This window comes from Humulus lupulus, chromosome 5 (genome assembly GCF_963169125.1).
Source record: "Humulus lupulus chromosome 5, drHumLupu1.1, whole genome shotgun sequence".
NCBI lineage: Eukaryota > Viridiplantae > Streptophyta > Magnoliopsida > Rosales > Cannabaceae > Humulus > Humulus lupulus.
In genome coordinates this window covers 39562409-39569543 of record NC_084797.1, presented here as the reverse complement: position 1 = coordinate 39569543, position 7135 = coordinate 39562409, and the positions used below count along the sequence as shown (strand labels likewise).

General features: G+C 31.6%; 1 long non-coding RNA gene across 1 annotated transcript; it reads left to right on the top strand.

Annotated features, from left to right (window-relative positions):
• The first annotated feature begins 457 nt into the window (after positions 1-457).
• Positions 458-3345, top strand: LOC133780364 (uncharacterized). Its single transcript, XR_009869259.1, has 3 exons — positions 458-645; positions 2399-2439; positions 3119-3345. It is a non-coding gene; the product is annotated as an uncharacterized LOC133780364 (long non-coding RNA).
• Positions 3346-7135: the final 3790 nt, after the last annotated feature.

The window sequence follows — 7135 nt, the reverse complement described above, 5'->3', positions numbered from 1 at the left end:
TAGGTTTCCTTATTTTAGATTTAATTGAATAATTTATTTATAAAAAAAAAAGAAGAAAAGAAAAGGGAAATGAGGAGTGGGCGTGTGACCTAGTGGGAATGGAATATTTCCTTAAAATGGTAAAAAAAATCAAGACTTGAAGACCATGATCATTTGGGGATAGGCATGATCATATCTTATCCCTTTGTATCTTTTTGAAATAAAGAAAAATCAAGGAAAATAAAAGAGAAATGGAAACTTACCTTAATATTGTTTGGGGAGACTTTATGAGAGGATTTGTGATAAAGGGGCTAAGAAAGGAGAGAAGAGCCATTGCTCTTGTGTGTGTGTGTGGCTGCCGTGACCTAGAGAGAGAGAGTGGCGTGTAGAGAGAGAGAGAGAGAGAGAGAGAGAGAGGAAGAAAGAAAGAAAGGAAGAAGGAAGAAGAAAGTGAAGAGGAACCCCCCCTAGAGTATGTCTTCTTGTTTTCTCTTTTACATAATCTTTTTATTTGATAATATGATTTTGATTGTGTTATTTTTCTTGTGTGTGTTTGGGTCTTTCCTTCTCTTCATGGTGGCTTTCCCATAAAAACCCTAGGCTTGAACAAGGGTGTGGAGTTTGTGGTATTGATCTTTTGTGTTCTTGATTCTACAATCAAGAGAGGTAATGGTCTTTTCCTTAGCCTTATATTGTTTTTGGTGGGTTGTACATGAGGTTTTGCTAATGGTGCTAATGGTTGATTTTGGGTAGGATTGATGTATAGGATTTGGATTTTTGTGAGGGCATGATTTGTGTTTAAGGGTTGTGATGTTGATTTTGCTATGCATAAAAAAATTGTTATAATCTATGAACACTTGTAAGGTGATTTCGGCCTAGGTACACCCAAGGGTGTTCTTGATATGTTGTGTGATTTACAAAATATTTGATCCATGTTTTAGGACCTTTGATATATGGGTAAGAGAACAAGTGGTAATCTTGATATTTTGATCATGAAATTTTGTTAGATGCATGTTATATTTTGAATGATTAAATTATGAGATGCATGAAAATAATGATAGAAATATGCTAGGTTAAAATAAGGCATATGTGAATATGGTATAAATTTACTATATGCTATTTTTATTGAAAAAGTTTTGTTGGCTTTCATGGAATTGCAACAAATGATTTTAAAAGGATTCATGTGATTATGTTAGTAGAATCATGCATATTATAAGAGCATAATGAGATTATAGGCATGAATGATTTTATGTAATTTTTGAGACAAAAGTTGAGTTTTACAAAGAATTAAGCTTGCTGTTTTTTTTTCAAATAATTGGGTAAAAGTTGATAAAAAGATGAGTTGCATGCATAAATAATGTTCTTGATGAATATGTTAATTCTTATGAAATTAAAAGAGGATTTTAAGTCTCATGTTATGATATTTTACTCAATTAACTTCCTACAGAATTTTTATTGAATTTTGAGAAAAAATGAGTTTATAAAATTGAATATGGTGATTTTAATGATAAAAAAATGGTTGCTGGAATTTTGTAATAAAATGTGAAGTAAGTTTCACTAAAAATGAATTTGATTAATTTTTGGAATAAATTATTTTTCCTAAGTTATGGTAATATTGAAAAATGATATTTTAATGGTATGAATGCATATTTTGATAAATAATGATTTTTCTTTATTTTTGATTGAGAAAATATTTAAACTCTATTTATTTGTGATTTTTGAATAAAATAAATAGTGGCTGAAAGTTTGTTTTAAAAAGGTTAACAATTGTTATTAAATTGTCACATATGAGTTTTTACTACTTAAAAACTAAGTCTTAAATAAATTAAATCAAAATGTATTTTTCCACACTTAAAATATATTGTTCACATCATTTTTGTAACACAATAATAAAATATATTTTTCTAAAGAAACATGTTAAAATAGGTATTTTAATTAAATCCAAGCTTGTTGGGTAATTCTTGATAAATTAATATTTATTTAATGAAAATGTCACATATTTTATTTTGAGCTAAAATAAAATAAATTTATAAAATAAAATAAAGTTTTTGAGAAATTTAATCAACTTAGAAATTTTAAGAAAATAAAGCATATAATATGTCTATTGATTTTAAAATAATAAAAGAAATGTAGAATTATCGCTTTTGAAAACGTCTTTATTACGCAACGTTCCCACGTATGCATGTTACATGCAAATCAACTTTTACGTCCAAAATCATGATTATTATTCAACTATGTAATTTTTATAAAGCAATCATGTTAGTAAAATGGGTAGAACGGACATTATTCTTTTGGCGATAATTGCATGTTTTAGTGTAACTGTATTCATGAGTGCATGGCCCATGCACACATGAGTTGTATGGAAGGGAAAAATAGTAATTTTATGAACCTAAGAAACGTTATTTTGATTATGATATAGGCTCGTTGAAAAGATTGTGAAATTCTTAGCTTGGACCTGAGGTAAGGAAGTTAGATAGATTTTATGATTTTATGCTATGAATGGTAAGACTGTTGTATGAATGAACTGTTATGAAATTATGAATGCCTTAATGTGATGATCTGTTGAATGTGATATGTGTATGGATGTTAGATACATCAAACAGAATGTGATGTTAGATACATCAAACAGAATGTGATGTTAGATACATCAAACAGATTTCGATGTCAGATACATCGTACGAGTTACTAAGGACATTGAGACGTGACTCCTAGGGCGGACGCGCCGAGGTTATTCAAGGACCTGTGATCTCCTGTTTACCTCATAGGGTGACATGGACAACTAGTGTTCCATGCTCATCATGTATGCTGTATGTTTGTGATATGATGATATGTCACTCTTATGTTTGTGATATGATGATATGTCACTTTTATGTTATGATATGATGATATGTCACATTTATGTTATGATATGTTGATATGTCACTCTTATGTTATGATATGATGATATGTCACATTTATGTTATAATATGTTGATATGTCACATTTATGTTATGATATGATGAAATGTTATGATTATGTTATGATAGACCATGATGTTTTAGATGAACGTTAGTGTTTGGTTGTTTGTTGTTTTCTTACTTGCTTATTTGCTTGTACTTCCTTACTGGGCTTTTAGCTCACCCCCTTACTTTCCTTCCAGGTAGCAAATAGGATTTCTCTATGGCACGCGTGGTGACGTGAGGAGTTCTTCATCATGGGGTGTATGGCGTGGGGCAATCCTATGGACGATAAAACGATCAACGTAGAACGCCATTTAAATTATGTTTTGTTTTAAGGGACTTTTTCCTAAATTATCAGTGGGACTCTGTTATTTAACTTAATTGGTTTTCTTTGAACTTTGCATAAAAACCTATGTTTTATTTTAAACTTATGGCGCCAACTTGCATGATTTTAAATAAGTCCCCCTGAGACTTTAATAATGGATGGTATTCTTTTATAAGCTATGTTATGCGAATATTTTGTAAGTATTAGTCTAGGGCGTTCTTTACACCTAGCACGCGGGAGTTGGGTAGTAATTTATTTTATTATTGTAAGGGATTGGCAACATCCACTGCTTTCTTACCGAGAAGATTGAGAGATATGGTACATAGTCGTGAGCACTTCAGCGCGGGAAAACGTATGGTGCATACTCGAGAAGGAGGGTGGTTTGTTGGGCGTATTTACACATTCCTCGCAAATCAAAAGTTTTTGTTTTACTGAGTTTATTAACTATAGTTATTTGATTGATAACTGTTATCTAGTGCTTTATTGTTTGACGTTAGGTTACACTATGTGGTTGTCTTATCTAACATCAGATATTACAAGGGTTATGAATCCCATGGAAATTGCTAACTTAGATGAGTTGATGGTATATAATTTAGCTAGTGATGAGTTATCCTATATAGATAATATGGTATCTAATTTCGCTAGTGATGAGTTATCCTATAGAGAGAATCCTGAATCCTCTATTGAAAATGTTATCACAGAGAGATTATTGAGGAATTTTTATAGAGATGAGAGTTTGAAGCTAGCCCATAGGAAATGGGATCCATTAGGCTTACCATCAGAGAAACATCATAAGATCGATACACATTCATTAGCTTTAATGCTTGGTGGTATGATTCTAGCACTTTTACTCAATGAAGTCATTTAGTGAAACAGTTTAATAATCATAAAAGATTACATAAGAGTTTGTATCTCTTTAAATGCTACTTTAATGAAGCATGATTATTATAATCACTGTATTTTCTAGTTAAGTTGTACTAGAAATAATGACTGTAAGTCAAGTAAGCGAGTTACTGATAATTAACAATGATAAAACCATTGAATATCACAGATTCTGTAAAGCATTGTTGTAGTGGGAGCATTAGTTAGTAACTACTCCAATATAAATGTAAAGATAGTTAAATTGTGTGTAGCACAATTTAACTATACTTCATTCACATACTAGTATATGAAATGAAAAAGTTTTACAGAAAACAATGGTTGAAACACCATGAATCTAGAAATGGAATTTGGAATTCTATGACATCTGGATTCTTAAACACCCAACTAAAGTTCATTGAACTTCAGTTTGAAACGGGATATTCAAGATGAAGAGGAGAATGGAGGAAAGTACAGACTTTTCAAAGTTATGTTAATAGCCAAAGGCTATGAATAGAAAGAATAATTTATTACTTGAATAAATGTCTTCTACTGTAACCAAACTTGAATCTGTTTACATACTCTTCTCCACTACTTTATGCATGGATTGTGAGATTGATTTAAATGAATGTTTAAGTAGTCTTTACTGGAATGGCTGACATGACAAAATCATTTGAAGATCTCGACCAGAAAGATTTTGTTGTGATTCTTATTCCTAATACTGACAGCATTCTAATCATTAGGAATGATGTAGAGAAATTGTCGATAGAAAAGAAATGGTTAGTTGAAAATTTCTGAATATTGGATTTAGAAAAGCCAAGAATGTTCTGTGCATTCAATTTTGTAGAGATTAAAAGAAAAATTCTTAGGCTCTGTCTCAAGCAACTTATATAGATAAGAAGCTTATATGCTTTAGTTTACAAAAATCCAAGAAAGGCTCTTTGTCTTCCCGGTAAAGAGGATATATTATCTAAATAATAAATGTCAATTTATTCTTTTATTAGAAAAGAAGACATGAGACATCATTCCTACAACGTAGTGATAGACTGTTTAATGTATCGAATGTTATATTTTCGAATTGACATTTGTTAAACAGTGGGAATAGTCAACAGTTATCAATCCATTATGGATTGAGTCATTTAATAATTATAAGGACTTACTTTTGAGTATCTTAAATATAATATAGATTATATGTATGTGCATTTTAGGCAGAGACCTAAAATCCCAATGGATGATCTAATATTAAATCTTCAAAGATTGATATAAGAATCAGATTCCTTAACTGTGGAGGAAACACATTAATATAGAAATGTGTAAGACATTTCAAATTTATATGTTTCACCACAAAAGTCGATATATAACAGCTACGAGCAGTTAAATAGGCTAGTTGATTTAGTTAAGTTCTTTGACATTCTAGAAATATTTTTAGACTGTAGAATAAACAACTTGCATCTCATTGTGAAAGCAATGGAGATACAACTATTCTATAAGAACTAGAAATCATGAGAGGGTAAAGCACATGAAATGAAGTATCATTCAATTCAAGATAATATTACATAATTGATGTAATAATCTTGAAGATAACTTCAAAAACAGTTTCTTACAAAATTGTTACGAAGACTTTGTTAGACAAAATAGGTCAAGAGAATATGATTGACACATTAAAAGAGATGCCTCAATTTTCTTTAGGGCAAGTGGGAGATTGTTGGGAATAATTCCCTTAAGAAATTGCAGTTGACGAATGTTTTAAATGAAATAAATAATTTAACTAAATTATTATATATAAACTATGTCCGATATTATATGATAATATTAAGTGAATATCAGAAAATTCCAAGGCTTATCTATGTGTTCTTAATCTCATATTGGTATGAGAGGATTGAGATTAAGATAATAAACTTAAATAGTTCTCAGTAAAATAAAGTTATGGAATCTTTAGATTAATTACTGCTAGTACGGTCCACTAGTATTATGAATACATGTGACCTAGATCCGGGTTAGTAGTGTAGTAGGATACTTTAGTGGAGGTACTTTGCATGCTGAGAGTACGTAGAATTGGACCAGATGTAGCGACCCAAAATCACTAATAAGGCTTAAGGGCCTTGATTAGCGTGCCGGGAGGGCATAATTAGTTTATGTGTGATTTAAGTGATTAAATGTATGATTATGTGATAAGCATGACTATAAGATTATATGGAAATGTGAAATGCATGATTATGAGTATTAATATGCATGTGAGCCCTGTTTAGCTTATAAGGGCATATTTGTAATTTTGGCCCGTTGAGGGCATATATGTGATTATTTGTGGTAAATTGTTGAGACCGCATTATTATGTGGATGTATTTGCAGCTTATGGCTCGAGACGATCCTAGTGAGCGGTTTGACGAATTAGTCACGGCGGGGATTTATATATGGCTCGGGGGAGCCTGGGGGTATTTCTGGGAATTTGGGAAATATATTGGAGATTTTTAGACATTGGGGAAAAATAATTGGTGATTAAGTAGATGACAAGATTTAAGTGATAAATATTAGGAAGACTCGAGGGATTAACGGGAATTGGGAACAAATGACCAATATACCCTTAGATTAATTAAAAGGCTTAGTTTTAGGTTGGGAGGGTAAAGGAGTCTTTTGGTTATTAGAGGGGATAACTGATATAATCTGTTTTCCTTAGACTATAGTAGAAAGAAGTAGAAGCACTGAAGGAAAGAAAGAAAAATAGAGAACACTCAGCTCACTCTTTCCCCTTTCTCACGATTTCTTTCTCTCTCACTCTCCCTTGAGAATTTTGAAGCTGAGAACCCTAGAGGAAGTCTAGGCTAGCTTTTGGGGCTTTCATCCTTGGAGTAGCTAAGGAGTTCAGCTGGAATTATCTTCCAAATTAAGGTAAGGTTTAAGGTTTTATCTGAGTTTGCTGAGCTTTGTTGAGAATGATTTCTGGGTTTGGTTTTGGATGGAAGTTTAAGGATTTAAACTTGGGAATTGGAGGAATCACAGCTAGGAGGAACATTGAAGGCAACCTAGGGTCGAATTC